Raw genomic sequence first — 15,338 nt, 5'->3', positions numbered from 1 at the left:
CTTACTGAATCTGGGCCGTCTGTACCTAGATCAGAGTCCTGACTCTCAAAGGCAATGATGGGATATTAACTAATAAAATCCTGGAGTTGGTGCTATCTCTCAGCATGGAAGAATCATGCTCACTGTAATATGACTTATCTGGGTTGTATTTCTGGGGAGAATGGAGAGTCAAGGGATACAGTGCAAGATAAGACAGGATGAGGGATGAGAAAAGCCAAGAAGGAAAGTAACTTTACCTGGTAGCTGCTGAGACAGAGATAGGAGCGGCAACTTTTGGCCACAGGACACCCTCAAACCTGATCGAGGTCTGGGGCACACTGCTGATAATAACATCAACAAGAGTAGTGTAGCTCATTCCATTAATTCCTGCTCAGGTATTGTTTTGAGCACTTTGTGTGCATTAATGCCTTCGATCCCCTAACAACAAAATACTTTCCAGTGCTCTGTCCACTTTGCAGATAGGAAAGCAAGCACAGAGAGGGGCTGGAAACTGCCCTAGGGCACGATGTCTGTGTGTGGTGTAACTGGGGCCCCAGGGAGTTCAGCAGCTCCAGAGCCTGCTTCCTTCACAGCTCCCAAGGCTGACTTGCATGGGTATCACAGCATGCGGTTTATCAAGCAGTTTTATAGAAAGCATCCCACATGCAACCTGACTAGCCCTGAAAAGTTGGCAGGACAGTTGCTTCTACTCTCATTTTATGGGTGATTAATTGAAATCTAAAATTGCAAAGTGACTTATTCATGATCACATAGCTAGTACGTGGTGGTATTGGAACTGAAAGCCAACTCTTGTAGGCTTTTCATTATATCACTCTGTGGATTAATACATTTCAGCTATAGTGCTTTTCAGTTTCTAAAACATCTTTATGTATAGTGCTAACACAATAATTTCTACAACTTTATAAAAAGTATTATTATTATCCCAGTATTACTGAAGAGAAATATATGGGTCATAGAAGAAGCACTTGAGCCCTGAATATTTGACTTCAGATTCACAAGCAGCGTTTAGCCCTCCACAAATGGCAGTATTTCCAGTAGGCTTGCAGAATTCCAAACATAACTTGGCCCCTTCAGAAGTTAGGGTAACAGAAGACAGAGCCAATAGCCAGGACTTGGAAATGCATGGTGGGCTCAGGAAACTAAATGAATTAACGTGGCTGGAGCATAGGGTGGATGGATATCGAATAGAAGAAAAATTCGAACCAGAGGGTAAGGGCTTGGAGTGTCAGGATGCCAACATTATTGTGCTCTGAGTATACGCAGAGATCTGTCCTCAACACTGGGTGAATAAACTGAGGAAATCTAAATGTGTTCTTTAGCTGCAAACTGCCCTCTAGTCTGGGAGTAACAAACATATATAAGGGAAGGAGAAGAAAACAACAACAACAACAAAGCAACAATTTAAAACTATTTATGGAAGAATAGATAAGTGATATTAACAATTAATATCGAGTCTACTGATTCTCACAATCACAGAACTATAGATGAAAGGATAATAACTACAATATTTAAAATGCCCCAGGGCTCCATGGGGAAAGGAGCTCTACTTACTAAATGTTTTCTGTTTACACTTGACATAGAAGGTGACCTAGTTCATAGTTTCACAGGTGGCCACTTAAAAGTGGGAGCATTATCTACCCCCCCCCCCCCGTTCATTAGATTAATTTTCCTTGAGCCCTTCAGTGGTGATGACGACGATGATGATGGTGGTGGTGGTGGTAGTGGTGGCTTCATTGTTCATTGCTCTATTGAGAAGCCCATAGAAATTGACTCTGATTCAAAGCTACTCTGCAAGTAAAATATTGGTCCCTCATTATAAAGAATAGACAGTGAGGCCAAGACTCATTAACAGGCTTTTCCAAGTGGTAAATCAAAATTAAACCCAGGTTTGGGGAGCCTGGATGGCTCAGTCAGTTGAGCATCTGACTATTGATTTCAGCTGAGATCATGATCCCAGACTCATGGAATTGAGCCCTGCATAGGGCTCCGTGCTGAGTGTGGAGCCTGCTTAAGATTCTCTCTCTCTCTTTCTCTGTCTCTCTCTCCTTCCCTCTCCCCTGCTTGCTCTCTCTCTCTCTCTCTCTCTAAAATAAAAAAAAGTTAATTAAAAACAAAATTAAACCCAGGTTTAAAAGAATATAAACACCAGAATCATTTTTGTACACTGACTCTTCCTATTTCTTTGTCCAGGAACCAATATTGAGATTCTACTTTTCACTCTTCGAGGCTGAATAACTAATTTGCAGACTCATGGCAACCACAATTGAGCCTAACCTACATATCCACTCAATTTTTTCTCTGTAGTCTCTAATTTCAACTTTACTTTGTTGCCAAATTTATAATAATTTCTCCTCAAATACCGTTTATTCTCACACCTCTTAATGTCTGTCATTCAACAAGTTTGATTCACCTAGGGTTTTTAAAAAAAATTCTTTTTAACATTTATTTATTTTTGAGAGACAGAGAGAGACAGATCATGAGCAGGGGAGAGGCAGAGAGAGAGGGAGACACAGCACGGGAAGCAGGCTCCAGGCTCTGAGCTGTCAGCACAGAGCCTGACGCGGGGCTCGAACCCAGGAACCGTGAGATCATGACCTGAGACGAAGTCAGATGCTCAACCGACTGAGCCGTCCAGGCGCCCCTAAGTTTTTATAAATCAAATATTGTATTCAACACTTACACATTGTCTCTTTCTTTTAAAAATTTTTTTTCAATGTTTATTTATTTTTTGAGAGACAGAGAGATAGAGTGTGACTGGGGGAGGGGCAGAGAAAGGGAGACACAGAATCCAAGGCAGGCTCCAGGCTCTGAGCTGTCAGCACAGAACCTGATGTGGAGCTCAAGCTCATGAGACAAGCTGTGAGATCATGACCAGTGCCAAAGTCAGATGTTCAACTGATTGAATCACCCAAGCACCCCCACATTCTCCCTTTCTTAAATGTGTTTCTCCCCATCTCTACCACTCAAAACCCATGTCCTTTAAGATCTGTTCTCATGTGTCAGGCACATAATAAATCTGCATAAATTATTGCTATTAGTATTATTGCTACTTTTATTTTGAGTCATCTGATAAATAGATGCGTGCCTATAATGTGTCTGAGCACTACAAGGTGTTAGGAGTACGAGACAAAGATGACATGGGATTGGCCCCAAGGAACCATGGTGAGGCGTGTGTGTGTGGTGAGCATGTGTGCGGAAGGAAAGTGTGGCCATACACAACACAGAATGATAGGGTGACTAATGGTGCTGTGAAAGAATGAAATTCATTTTGGCATTACCACAGGAAGCTTTCCAGAGGAGGCTAGCTGACGTCTAACAAACACAGTTTGGTTAGTCAAGCAAATACAACTTCATGGTAGGTGACCATGTTTGCCTGGGACTAAGGGGTGTTTTGAGTGCTAAAACTGGGACATCCCCAGTCAAACTGTGGTCACCTGTGTGAAGACTTGAGGTAACAGAATCTAGCAAATAGTTTTGAATGAATGAATGAATGAGTAGATTGTGCTTAAATACATGAGAGGAATAATCCACTACTGATTGACCTACCTCTGAATACTTGCAAACTCAGATCTAACCTGGGAGTGTGCAGCTACCCCTGCAGGGTCCTATCTATAGCCAACGTTCATTCTGGGGTTTGCCTGGTTGGCAGGATTTTAATAACAAAGAAGATGGAGCTGTCACTCGAAGGTGGGTGAAGGCAGCTCTGGGAAATCTCTTCCTCTATCCCTCAATCCCTCCCAAGCCTGTGTATTTCATTGAAATATGTATGACAACATTTCTTCTCGTATTATTGTATTACACCATCCTTAATTGCATAATTCAACATTTTCAAGGGTATTTGGAGGAAATTTGGACGGTTCATTGACTGGTATTTGAAGGAAGCCGAGAATTAAATTAAAAAACATGAGGGGAAATTAGTAGTAAAATAGACTGATTGAAGGGCTGATGTGGGCTGGCTCTGAGCTCCACCGCCCTGGCATCCAATGCACACCAGTTCGGGTTTTGGGGACGAGTCTGTGGCCCTCCATCCATAGCTTCTTGTTCCCTGCCTGGTCACCAGGTGAAGGCTGGAGGAAGCCTGCTGTGAGTTGTCTTTCCTCCCTATGCTCCCCCTCCCGTTTGTGTTGTCTTGGTTTGTGAGTTTTGACATGCATTTTGCAGATTGCATGTTTTCGCCTGCTCTGTTGAATGCACTTAGGCTCTCTGCTGATTGCAATCATGCTGATTGGCAGGATGAACCTGTGGCCTGCGGCCCAGGCTGCCTCCACCACCACTTGAGCAGTAGTCCGTCTCCTGGCCTGCTCTCTGCCCTGCAAACTTTCACTCCCACATGTTCCCCTTGAACTTCCTCTCCCCTAGCATCCCACTTCCTTTCTCTCTGGTTCTGGCATCATGTCCCGCAGTCTAAGTGAGCAGGTAGGAGCAGCTGGCACAGAAATGAGGCTGGGTCAGGGGCCGAGTGCTCCGGGAGCAATACCTCACTTATCTGCTCATCCACCCTCCACCCCCAGCACCGGTGGCAGACCTTCCCAACACAAAACCTGTTCCCACTGTGGGAGCTGCCTTCCCTTGGCTCGGCAGAGTCCCCAGGTTCAAGAATGTTCACTATTCTTAGTCCCAGCCATAGGCATAGCAAGAGAATGCTTCAGTCTCGCGCATGCACAAAATGATGCATTCCACCTCACTGATGTGATGGTTCTGTTAGCAAAAGAGAACGCTGTAGGTTGGGCGGGATGTCAGTTTATCAAACGGGATGCTATGAATGTGAAAAGTGACTGCACAGGTCTGAATGGGCTTCCAACTCGAGAGAGAGGTAGACATGAGAGTTTGGCTAAGTTAAAAACTGAGCTCATTAGGACAGAAGGCAAATTGACTCTTGGGAAGGCAAGTGAGTGGTCTTTGACCAAATATTCAAAATGAAACAGATCCCTCCTTTCTCTTCTCTAGAGACTGAGATTCCCCCAGTGAAGTCCCCACCCATCTGTACAGTCCTCATCAAACTTAGGGCTAGGGACAAGGGAATATTCTTTGGTCCTGTTCTAGTCTGAGATTTAGGGTTCGTGGCAGAGAATAACCTAAGGCAGCGGCTTTCACAACCTCTCACCCAAAGAATGATGATTTCAAGGTCCTGCTGGCAGCCAGCTGGGGTCCAGCCTCTGCTGTGAACGGGAAGACCCCCTAGTGACCCTGCAGCTGTGCTCCTGTCATATCTGCTGCATTTCAGCAAACGCCTCCTTGTTCTCTGGGCAGTTTTTGTTCAGGTTGAGAAGGACCTACCCAAAGACGGTGGGCTGCATCCCTGCCTGCAGATGAAACAGGGGAGCAAAACTCAGGCAGTCCAGAGGCAGACACGGACAAGGGCAAGGGACAGTATCACAGACACACCCCCTGCCCTTCATCGCTCCCCCAGAGGAGCCCCGAGAAGGTCTTGGGAACCGAATGCTAGGTGGGTGAAGGTTTGGAAAGACCTCTTTACTGGGCGAGTCATCCGGACCCGGCGTCTTCATCAGCTTATTTGGGAGCATTCAGCTTGTTCCAGTTCAATAACCCATTCAATAAAACTGTTAGTGCCTGACATGAATCCCAAATTGGTGTGTGGCTATAGGCATGCTGGCCGTCCTGCCTGACAGATAGGCATATCTACCACCTCTTCTATCTTGTAAGTGAAAACCAAGTGATACTAACATTATTAGCATAGAAAATAGGAAGACTGACAGCAGTGTCGGAGCAGGCATGGAGGGTTACGCAGACAGCACCATCACCCATGGAACCTAACCTGGCGGCCACACCTCACACCTCTCCCTCCCAGCTCCCTCCTGAACAGAGATGGGATTTGCTATTGCTGAATTCTCTCCAGCAAGTGATCGATAGCTGAGAGATTGCACTTTGCTTGGGAACAGCAAGGCTGTTCATGCTTCGGAGGAGAAACTTGGCTTTATGTGATGCTCTGGTCTGGGAGGAGAGTGTCTGTTTCGATCTCCACTCCACACAACCCCTGTCCAGTGAGGCCTCTGTCTCCCCACCTCCAGTTTGCACCATAGATTGCAGCTGCCAACGGGCCCTTCCTGAGCCCGCCTGCTGCCTGTGGAACTAGGTAGCTTTAATGGGAAGGGCTCTGTAGTCAGATCTGAGCTCAGATCCTAGAACTGCCCCATCCTGGTGAAGTGACAGAATTGAGCTTCAGTTTCCACATTCCATAAAATAGAGGAGGGGCTTGGGAGTATCTGCGTAAACGTTGCTTGGCATGTAGCTAATACTTATTGGGTACTTGCTAACAGCTACTGGATAATATTAAGTATTTTGTATTATTGTTTTATTGGTTCTGTTATTATTTTTACTATGATTATTTTAAGGTTCCTCTGAGTCCTACAGATGAATCTGAGGTCTGTCTTGGGGCCAGGACCTTTCCCCAATTTTTCTCCTTCCCCCCAAAGCACAGCAAGTTATTGCTCATTACTTCTGCTCTTTCCCTGTGGTCTTGTTTCATTAAAAATGCTAATTCCCCCAGCTTGCCTTCCCATCTTGGCATTTGCATATACATGAGCAGCTCATTCCCATTCTGGAGTCGGGCTGAGCTGGGGCCTGAAAAGGAACTCTGTTGGAGAGGGCTGGCTGGGGAGCCAGGGCCAGAGCTGCCAGGAGGGGGTGACCACTTGCTCAGCTCCTCATTTGATCTCCTTTGTTCTCATTTGCTCTCTTCTGGAGGCACCTGCTGCTAAGCAGGAGGATGCCGGCTCCCGCCCTGGACACTTCTATCTGGCATTGTCTTGCCAGTGTCAGTTCCAGGCAGGAGATGTGACCTGTGCTCTCTGCATTGGCAGGAGGCTGGTCCTGGCACTGCCTTCCTCAGAGCAGTGTCACTTGGCCAAGTGGTCCCTGGGACATTCCATTCCAGCACTTGGAGTTTACTCCGGAGTCCAGAGGAGCTAAACAATAAAGCAAAAAAAAAAAAAAAATGACTATTACAAGTCACGTGACACTGGAGATTATGTCTCGTAAGCAGGTGTCCATAATTTCATAGGAACGTGGATTTGATGGTTCTTTACATTCTTATTGGAGTGAATGATGAGGTAGACAAAGAAAACATTCTTGTGCGCCCTAGACATGAGTTTAAATATGATCTTGTTGATTAAAAACCAGGTAATCTGGGTACTCACGTACGCTGAGCCTCTTCAGCCTCATCTTGAAAATGGGTTTAATGGTAGTTACTCCACAATGTAAAGATAGTGCTGAAACAAGTGAAGGGCCTCGCTTATCCCCATGCAAGGTGCCAGTGTCACCTTAATTGTCACAACCCTGCTTCAAGCCACTCTCATCATTGCCTGGACCTCTTCATCTGCCTCCTGAAAGTCTTCCCACCCTTCACTTCTGCTTCTTTCCAATCCATTCTCCACACTTGACCAGAACATCCTTTTTAAAATCCAGATTGGATCATAGAACTTTTGTTTGTTTGTTTTGTTTTTGCTTTACACTCTCAGTTGGCTTTCTTTTCTTCTTGGGGACAAAAATTCAAAACTCTCTAACTTGTCTTCTGTGCCCTTCCAGCGTCATCTCACATCTCACATCCCTCCTGCTCATAATTCTCCAACCACACTGGCCTTTTCTAATTTTTTAAAAATATGCTAAGCTTCTTTTGCATCAAGGGAAAAACATCTCCTGAGACTCCAATCCAGATTAAGTTCTTCTCCACCTTCATTAATATGCTCTGACAGTATCCTGTGCTTTTGATGTGTACCTGTAGGTCAGCTGTATACATATTTCCATTAATTTGTTTCTCTTTTAATATTTTGTGAATCGTTTTACCTCTTGGAGAAGCTACATCCCTGCAAATGAAGCCCCTGGGTGATGTGTGCACCAGCACCCAACGTGGAATAGAAGAAGTGCTGTGTGTCCCTGGAAGTGGTAGATGTGGTAGAATTCACTGGAAAGGCTGCAGATGCTCTGTTGCTCTCCCAGGCCTGCCGTACCTCCAAAGAGTGCCATCCTGGCTCCCAGAGAGTGAGGTCGAGCATGCTTGCTCATTCCCAGCACACAGTGATCACCCTGGGTTGCAGACTGCGTAATTTCTGCAGCAGCTCTGCCCCCTCATGACTGCAGTGGACATTGGAGGAGAATAAACCTCACAAACTATAACTATGTAGATTCATGCTGACAGAGGACTCTACATTTCCTTCTTCTTTCTTTGGGCAGGTTATATGTTTAGCCAACACAGACAGCCTATGCAGAAAGGAGCGTTTGCCTTTTTTTTTTTTTTTACCTCTTCCTCCCCAAGGGAATCATTAGGATCTAAGATTTATGTATCCCCAAACATTTATTGAGTAAAAATCCCCATGAAGCTCTGTTCCACATGTTCTATATTTATTTATCATCTCTCACAACGTCCCTGTAAGGTAGGCATTATTAACAGTATCCTCATTTTATAGATGAGATACCTGAGGCACAGATAGGTGACATAATTTGCCGAAGACCACACAGTTAGTCAGGTGCAGCTGGAAACCAAACTCAGACAGTCTGACCTCCAAGCTGCCTATTCATATGCGTATAGTCCAACCAGATGGGCAACATCCCTGCCCTCATGGAGTTTACATTCTGTTGAGAGTCACTGACAGCAAACAAAGACAGGAAACAAACCATGCTTGTCAGAAAGCAGTGAGTGCTGTGAAGAATATGAAGGAAGGAAGCAGAGTGGCTTGGAGTCAGGGCAGACAACAACTGTTAAACGGTCAATGGAGGCCTGTCTGAGGAGGTAACTTTTAGGCTTAAGATAAAAGGAACTACCTGTGTAATATCCAGAGGAAGAACGCTTGAGGCACAGGGTGAGGAGGAGGACCTGTCATGTTTGGAAACTACTCTGGTGCTGGAACAGGGGGAGTGGACGGCAGGTGACAAAGTCCAGAGAAGAGGCAGGGCCACTGCAAGAAGACAGTACAGTCTTAAGGAGTTCAGACTCTGCTCCAACGTACTGGGCCACTACTGCAGGATTTTCAAGAGAAGGATTCTAAGATCTGATGCGTATGTTTAAAGGGTCATTCTGGCTGCTTTTTGGAGAATGAAATTAAGAAGACCAATCACCAAGCTGTGTCAGTCCAAACAAGAGATACGGTCATTCCTCTGATTTGTCAGTTTGCTTTTCACGGTTTCCATTACCTGCAGCCAAGTGCCATCCAGAAGCCGAAGATCCTCTTCTGACATTGTCAGAAGTTAAATCATAGTCTAAGGCTACATCACAGCGTCTGTGTCCTTGCTCTCACTTCATTTTACTATGTTAGGCATGTTGTCATCTCACATCATCACAAGAAGGGTAGGTATGGTACAATAAGAGATTCTGATGGAGGCCACATTCACATAACTGTTATCACTGTATAGTGCTGTAATTGCTTTATGCCATCATTGTTGTTAATCTCTTACTGTGACTAATTTATAAACTGAACTTTATTGTAGGTGTGTGTGTGTGTGTGTGTGTGTGTGTGTGTGTGTAGTTCGGGACTATCTGTGGTTTCCGGTGTCCACTTGGGGGGCCTGGAATGTAGCCCCGACGGATAAGAGGAGGTTACTATAATGTTGAAGTAGGGATGATACAAAATGGGTCAGACTGTGTTATATAGGTCCAGTTACGGTAGCATTTGCTACAGAATTGAGTGTGTGGCAGAGTCTAAGAGAAAGCAGAGTCAATAATGATTTACTAGGGTTTTGGCCTGAGCAACTGGTTAGAAGGTGACATCATTTACTAAAATGGGGAAACCAGAGGAGGAACAGGTAGGGGGCTGTGTATGTGTGTGTGTGTGTGTGTGTGTGTGTGCGTGTGTGTGTGTGTGTGTGTGTGCCTGTGGTATGTATAATGGGTTAGCCTGAAATCAAGAGTTCCATGGTGAACATGTTAAGTTTAAGAAAACTATTCGACTTCTAGCAGAGATGTCAGGGCACATTGGATCTATGGATCTGGGCTACAAGGAAAGGTGAAGGACGGAGACATCAGCATTTAGATGGCATGGAAGCCCCGGACTGGACAAGAGAGGGGATAGAGAAAGCATAGACTGAACAGGGAGGGGAGGAGAAACCCAGCACTGGGGAGTCAGGAGAAAGTGGAGAAGCCAGGCAATCAGAGAGGAAACCCAGGAGAGTGTGCTGTCCCAGGTGGGCGGACTCTAGAAGGATGGGAAAGGTGTGAGCAGTCACCCAGGCAGATGCTGCTTCAAATCCTGACTGGCTCCCATCACTCCTTCCCTCCCCTTTTCCCTGCCACACTTTTCTCCATGTCACTCTCCTTCCCCCATCAGTGTTCCCACCGGGATGCAGCTTCATCGGGGCAGGGACTTTTGCTTCTTTTGGTTATTTACAACCACATCCCCAGCACCTAAGGCAGGGCCTGGTACTTCATAAGGATTTGATAAAATACTTGTTGACTGAATTTGTTGTATGAGGGAGAGATCAGGTAAGATGAGGATAGAGACTTGACCACTGCCTCTGACAGAAGAGAAATCATTGGAGTTTGTGGCAAAATATATTTCCAAGGCCTCGTTGGATTCTGTTCAAGGGAAAATGCGAGACGAGGAAGGTGCAGATGGAGAAGACTGGGTATTTCTCAGGAACATTTGGGAACACCTTTGTCTGGTTGATCCTGTTTGTTCCTGTTTTCAGTAGGAGACGATAAAGGATGTCAGCCTTCAGAGTCTGTGTGCTGACAGGAATTATCCAGTAAAGGGGAAGTGGCAAAAGGAGAAGAAACAAAAAGGTGAAGAAAGGCAGGAACAGAGTCCTTGGCGGGGGTTGGGGGGGGGGACAAGATGGTAGGCAAATGAACCCTGAGCACAGGTAAGTATTCTACCTTCTTCCTGAGGTAGAAGCAGGAATAGTTAGCGTGGTGGAAATAGAAGGAAGAGTAGAACTGATACATGTGGAGGAGATTTGGGGAGAAGAGATTATGGGTGGCAGCTTTCTTCTGATTGTTTCCAGCTCCTCAGAGGTGTAAGAAGTGAGGGCTTTACCTGAGGGAGAAGAGAAGGAGGTGTGGAGGCTTAAGGACAAAGCACGAGCTGTAGGATGGTCCTCTCTGGAGGAAGAAGAAGCATGTTTACTGGGGAACTGTACCAGGATCATTGGCAATTTCAAGCACATAGATATTTGAGGTCATAAACCTCAGCTTGGGCTAGGTGGTCTGCTTATGAAGCTTTCTCCAACCACGTAGAGGTGCAGTGAACAGGAGGAGGGGTTAAATCAGATGCCATCAACAATCCTGTCAACCACAAAAGGGCTGTTGGTGACTTCAGAACAGGCACGTCTGAGCAAGGGGGCATGAGCCACAGCCTTCCTGATAGACTGGATTCCAGCGAAAGTGCTACCTGGCTCGCTTTGACTCAGGCTCCTGAAGACCACTCACACCAGGGCCATCTGGGCCAGCCGGCTCCCCTCAGGTCTCTTGCTTCTGATCCCCTCACTTTAGACCCTGTGGCTTGTCCCCCACATCTGGGCCTTGCCAGCTGCTCACGTGCTCCCCTTTTCTGTGCTATACCCACCTTCACACTTTGGCCTCCCCTGGGGGCCTGTGGCCATTTCTACCTTCAGAATGCAGATTCCCTGGCTAAAGATCTCTGGAGCAAACATGGACATCCCACCTCTCCCAACAGGGTGATCCCCTCAAATCAGAGCCTCAGTCACCCAGCTCAGCCCTGGTTAACCCCTTGGGGCGTGGCAGGAATGGCTTTCCCAGATCAAGTTTCTTGGTGGAGAATTAGAAGGGCTTTAAAATCACTGAGTGCCATCATACTGCCCATTCCCTGGTCCAAGTGGAATTTGGAATCCATGTCACACTTGGGGTTCTCTCACTCACAGAGGGGTTGCCAGAATCACTTGTGCCACTTCTCTCCGTGTCTCTGGACTTGTCACCCTCTACCTAGATTCACAGCTCTTACAAACTCTGCCTGGTTTGTGTACTTCACAGCCATCTGGGTGTTGGTGTGCCCCACCCACCCCCGTCTGTCAGATGTCAGACCGCCTGGGTATCTGTCTGTTTATTGATCTGTAGATTGTTTGCCATTGAGCCTCATGCCAGTCTGTCCACCTCATTCCTGCTTTTTCTGCCTACACACATGCTCACCTGCTACTCCAGCCTGCCTGCAGACATCTTTCTTCTTTTGGCAGTTGACATTCACATCTCAAAATCCACATTACATATTGAAATCAAACCACCCTGTCCTCAGTGATATCAGCCCTGGCCAGACAGCAAGCTGTGGGTGTTAACATCAAGGCAGGATACTTTTGTATACCTGCAGCAAGGTAGAAAGACATGTTGGTCCCAGAGTCCTCAACTTACCTCGTACATGACCATGGGGAAATTACTCATCTCTGGGCCTCTCTTAACCACATTGAAAATATAGGGGTAACGTGACCTGTCATAGAGAAGTAGTTTCATGGTTTAGAGACATGGGTCGCCTGGGTGGCTCAGTCGGTTAAGTGTCCGACTTTGGCTCAGGTCATGATCTCACAGTTCGTGGGTTCAAGCCCCGCGTCGGGCTCTGTGCTGACAGCTAGCTCGGAGCCTGGAGCCTGTTTCAGATTCTGTGTCTCCCTCTCTAACTGACCCTCCCCTGTTCACGCTGTCTCTCTCTCTCTCAGAAATAAATAAAACATTTTAAAAAAATTAGAGACTAGATGCCACTGTCAGTTTGTAGTGCATAGCAGGTCTTTCAAAATGCTCTTGAATCAATGGTGTGAGTTCTAAATCTCTAACATGTGATATTAACAACTGCTATTTATTGAATTATTATTCTCCCTCTCTTAACGACTTTATGTTTGTCATTGTATTTAATTTTTACAAAACCCAATGATCTTGATCTTCAGAGTATGGTCCCTGAAACAGTAACACCAATATGGCCTGGGAATATTTAAATCCGAGGAATTTCAGGCTCCATCTCCAAACCTTTTGAGTTAGTTAGTGTTTTTTCTTTNAGAGAGAGAGAGAGAGAGAGAGAGAGAGAATCCCAAGCAGACTTCACTCTTCCAGTGCAGAGCCCTACTCAGGGCTCAAGATCATGACCTGAGCTGAAATCCGGAGCTGGACTCTTAACTGACTGAGACACCAAGGCACCCCAGCTGGCACTTTAACAATTCCCATGATGTTGAAAAGTGACATTATTTACCCTCACTTTACAAAAGAACAAACTAAGATCAAATTGGGTAAATAATCTGTCCCAGGTCACACAGCTAACACATGGCAAATCTGGGGTTTTAAGATTGACTTCTCTCACATCAGTACTTGCCACTGTGGTCTGGCATGCTGTGAGGATGTAATCAAAAACACATATAGTTACATGTGCATGGAGAACAGATGGGTGACACTCAGCGTATTCAGAGCCCATGGTCTGACATGCTTGGAGGTGAGAGACCAGACAAGCTGGGAACTCTCCCCTCCCCTCTGAACCTTTCTTTCTTTATTGATAAAGTGAGGTAATTAAACCAGATATCAGAACAATGTACCTCTGTTATTATCCTTTTGTTTTGCAGGTGATTCTGTTCTGACAATCCATATGCATGATCATTTTGTCTGTATTTCTGTTTGATCTCAATTACCACTCTAGTAATAGAGTTAGCATGGGGGGAATCGGAAAAATATATGTAAGAGGTTATAAGGTTATATTCTGAAATCCAAACATGTCTTCTTCTAAAATGACTCATTCTCTAGCACAGACCAATCAGAGGGCCCTGTGTCAATTACTCCTTGTGATTATTCTGGAGCTTGTTTGTGGGACTGAGGGCCTTTCATACATCATTCCTAGGACTTTTCTCAAGGGGTTTATGGACCAAGGACATCTGGTGCCTAAGGCTTTATGTCTGTTGGTGTGATCATCCAAACAGGGGAAAGGCCTATAACACTCCAAATGCTGGTGCCCGAATATCTTTAATTCCTTCTGAAGGGTCGGGGTTATTTCTCCATCGGGAGTGCTAATGGGATTCTAATACCCTGGCAAATGGGATTTTTTACAACTGCCATTCTGCAGTTACCGAGATGGCGTGTCGCTGGGACAGCCCTATAAATCCTGCCAAGTCGCTCTGAGGAGAAGGAAAGGAAACCGCAGGGAGAGAGGGCTCTCTGCTATGCAGGCCGCATGCTGGGCCCGCTGAGGGGCTGCTCTGGATCTAGTTCTCAGGATGAATTACTCACTCTGCAAGAGAGCCAAGAGAAGCCATGAAAATATGGTTTGGTCAACCAGTCCCAGGGCCTAAGAAAACAGACAGAATTTGATGGAAATGAAGGAATGGGCCTATAGGAAATAATACTCTCTGCTTCTTTCTCTTTGCATTTGGCTTTCTAAGGCTGCTGTTTCTGAGGGCTATTGAGCAGAGGACTTAAGGATATTTGCCAAAAGCAGGTACCTCTGTTATTTTGAGCCCAAAGGAACGGGACCCTGATAAAGGCTCATGGTGGATATTATGGAGAAGAAACATGCAAGTGACCCATCTATTAAAGGGGTTAAAAGAGATGCCTCAGAGTAAAATCATTGCTAACAAAAATATGATATTTTATGTTGAGATTAATTACTCTTTAAGCATGAACTTGTTGTGAAGCTAGGTCTCTATGTCAGTACACAGTTTAAAGATAGCCTTTCATTAGATCGTTGCAAGAGACGGGGAAGAGAAAATGATAGTTTTTCCATGTTAGAGAAGGATCGTAACCCTTGAAACCTTAAAAAAGTTGTCCCAGGACACACCAGTTTTATGTTGCTGACTTAGGCCTCAAACCCAGATGGTAGGATATAAATCCAACTGTCCCTCTCTCACTGTGCCATGTTGCAGGGTGCCTCAGAAGGAAAGCTTCACTGACATGTGATCTCGGGGCATCTGGGTGGCTCAGTCGGTTAAGCATATGATTCTTGATTTTGGCTCAGGTCAGCATCTCACATTTCCTGAGTTCAACCCCTGTGTCAGGCTCTGCAGTGACAGTGCTTGGGATTCTCTCTCTCTCTCCCCTTCTCTCCCTGCCCCTCCCCTGCTATCCCTCTCTCTCAAAATAAATTAAAACAACTTAAAAATGAATGAATAAACAAACAAACAAATAAATAAAATGTGATCTTATTGGGGGTCTTCCCCAGGACCATGTAACAAGGTGCCCGATCCATGGGCACATCCCAAGTACTCCATTGCAGGCTCCCCTTTACACTGTACTTACCTCATGTCTCTTGATTCTCTCTGGTTTCACATTCCTTTTCCTCCTTTGCTTGCTTGTTGCCTTCCTCCCCCAGAGGCACACAGACAGTTCAGTGGCCTGACATTGCACCATGAGCATGCTGTTGTCCATACCAAAATGTAAGCTTCTCCAGGGCAAGTTTTCAGCAAGCAAATAC

At 45.7% G+C, this 15,338-nt stretch overlaps 1 protein-coding gene across 1 annotated transcript in view; it reads left to right on the top strand.

The window, feature by feature from the left end:
* NTM (neurotrimin) overlaps positions 1-15,338 on the top strand; it is a 943,759-nt gene that overhangs the window by 123,354 nt on the left and 805,067 nt on the right. The gene's annotated exons all lie outside the window — the stretch shown is intronic.

Source organism: Crocuta crocuta, unplaced genomic scaffold, assembly GCF_008692635.1.
Source record: "Crocuta crocuta isolate KB4526 unplaced genomic scaffold, BGI_CrCroc_1.0 scaffold172, whole genome shotgun sequence".
Taxonomy (NCBI): Eukaryota; Metazoa; Chordata; class Mammalia; order Carnivora; family Hyaenidae; genus Crocuta; species Crocuta crocuta.
This window is presented reverse-complemented; position numbering and strand designations above follow the sequence as displayed.